Source organism: Sorex araneus, chromosome 4 (genome assembly GCF_027595985.1).
Source record: "Sorex araneus isolate mSorAra2 chromosome 4, mSorAra2.pri, whole genome shotgun sequence".
NCBI lineage: Eukaryota > Metazoa > Chordata > Mammalia > Eulipotyphla > Soricidae > Sorex > Sorex araneus.
Window position 1 is genome coordinate 158362270 of NC_073305.1, and position 2603 is coordinate 158364872.

Sequence of the window (2603 nt, forward strand, 5' to 3'; positions counted from 1 at the left end):
AATTACATTATTCAAATTATTTATATCAGCTTTTATCAGCACCAGTGGGCAGGAATGTACAGAAGTTTGAATAAACTGTTCCTGATGACTTTGATATCCATGCAATGTGTCATCCTTTCTCTGTGGTACACTTAGCACATGGGATATTTTAGCCTCTGTGTATGCACTGGTGGAAAAAATATCAAGTAGCAATAGATGGTGCTGCCAACCAAAAACATTTGTTTCTTGTATTCAAACTGGATTATCCCAAAGAAGTGGGATATTGAAATGTTTGCTACAAAATGACTGTTCTGCTACAGTGACTTCCAGTTAAAACATTTAATTAGTTCTCAATTTAGATGGCCAGAATGATCAGTCAGCTTGTGTTTTGGAAACCAGGTTTGTACATTCCTTGGGATTGATGAGTTTTGCCCAGTGGATGTGGTGCGCTGTGAATACTCTGTACGCAATTCATATCACAGAACAGATTTTTCTCTAACTGACAGAAAAGAATTAGGAAAAAGTGGTGACATAAAGATAATTTGTCTCTATAGCTTGTCATTAATGTCTCCACAGCAGCATATATAAAAGTTTGCCAGTTTTAACAAGTTGAAGAAGCTAGGAAGCATATCGAGGCTAAGGTGAACAGAAATATGGATTAAACTTGTTGGATTGTTTTGATTCTCTTTCGGGATAATCATGACCTAGGTTTGACTTTCAACATAACTGTGTAATAAGTAAATATTTTTTAGCTATTGCAAACAATTTTTTTTCTGCAAGAATGTGTGTATGTAAATTATGTGCTACATGTCTCTGGAAAATTCAATTCTTCATTCTAGATAAACTTCCTGTTTATCTTTGTGGTATAAATTTAACCACCTTTTTCTATCTATATCTCATGATCTGAAATTTCTACCCAAATTCTGTGTAACAGTTATGTTGACCTAATGAGTTTGTAACATTTTGATTTTAAAAAAATTCATAAGATCATTATTACATTATAATTACATTATAATCACTGCTCCCTTTATTTATTTGTATGGAGGACATACCTAGCAGTACTCAGGGCTTAGTTCTTCCTCTTCCCTCGGGGATCACTCTTGGAGGGTCTCAAGTGGTGCCAGGGAGCAAATCTAGTTTGTTTCAAGTAAGGCAAGTACTCTACCTCACGTTGCATGCACTATCTCTCATAAAGTCTTCAGAGGGCCCTTGAGAAAATAGTTTCCTTTTTCTAACATAATTTCTAGTCTTACTCCTTCATAAAAGTCCAATACCATCATTAATTTCTCTAGTCTTATAAATTAATGATCTAGAACTGAAAAATAACATGAATTTCTAATAACATTGGTTCCTACAACATCTATGACATTTCATGCTAACCTGCTTCCTTTTTTTTTTAATAATACAGGGTTTTTTTTTTTTTTTTTTTTTTTTGCTTTTTGGGTCACACCCAGCGATGCTCAGGGGTTACTCCTGGCTTTGCACTCAGGAATTACTCCTGGCGATGCTTGGGGGACCATATGTGATGCCGGGGATGAAACCCGGGTCGGCCGCCTGCAAGGCAAACGCCCTACCCGCTGTGCTATCGCTCCGGCCCCTAATACAGGTTTTTTAATTAAAGGGGAACTGGTTTGAATGATACAAACACAATTTCATGAGTTTCATGAATAAAAAAAATTAACATGCTTTAGTAGTTTCTTCTTACTTGGTATAAAGAATAAAACTATTAAAACTAACTAGACTTTCCAAATTCTCATTTTTGCCTTTTAAGATTCCAAGCTCCATTCATGTCAGATTTGGGATTTTAATCTTGTCTGATACTATGACATGATAATTTGATCAGAGGCCAATTTTCTAACTTCTGCTGTTTAGCCACTTTTCTTGATCTTGCTCTCTAATCCCATATATTCCAGAATGTTCAATGAGTTTGTAATAAACTTCCAAGATGAAGGAGGAATCTCTTGCTCATTTTTTGCCTGAGATCTTGTCTTATGTTCATCTTATTAAACAAAACTAGGCTCCATAAATGTCCACCAGTTCTGCACCAAAACTCCCTTAAAGATCTTCTTTGCCTTTGGTTCCATAGAGTAGGACATATTGAATAGTGAGCTTGCCGTTCTGTGCTTGCTTGTTCAGTGACTGGCTATGCCCTGCCCAATATTCTGCTTTTGATTATGACTTTTACTAATGCACAATTAGTAAAGTCTTGATCTTTGCAATAGATCCCTGTCTTGATCTGTATACCCACAAACCAAATGTTAGTTCTTCCAATAATTCATCTCACAGCCCTCTATCTGTTCTCAGGGTCTTTTCTCTGAGTTTCCAACTGCTACCACAATTATCAAAGCACCTAGCATAAAAGGGTCACAGTATGTGTGAGTGAATGCTCTTGTAATCGATTCAATAGTCACAACCTGCCTTGGTTTATCTTCAACATGTTTCTGTTTACAAGACTATGAGAATAGTCACATCAAAGACTGCATTTGACTCATTCTATTCATTTGTATTCCACAAATCTGGTCCAGAGCTAAATGGAATATGGGAAGTGCTCGATATCATATGCAGAAAGAACTAATGGGAAACAACTTAATACCTTGAAAAAAACTAGGACTGTTGTTTTAGCC

General features: G+C 36.1%; 1 pseudogene; it reads right to left on the bottom strand.

The window, feature by feature from the left end:
* Nucleotides 1-1833: 1833 nt before the first annotated feature.
* On the bottom strand, nt 1834-2075 carry LOC129404254 (protein CEBPZOS-like; annotated as a pseudogene).
* Nucleotides 2076-2603: the final 528 nt, after the last annotated feature.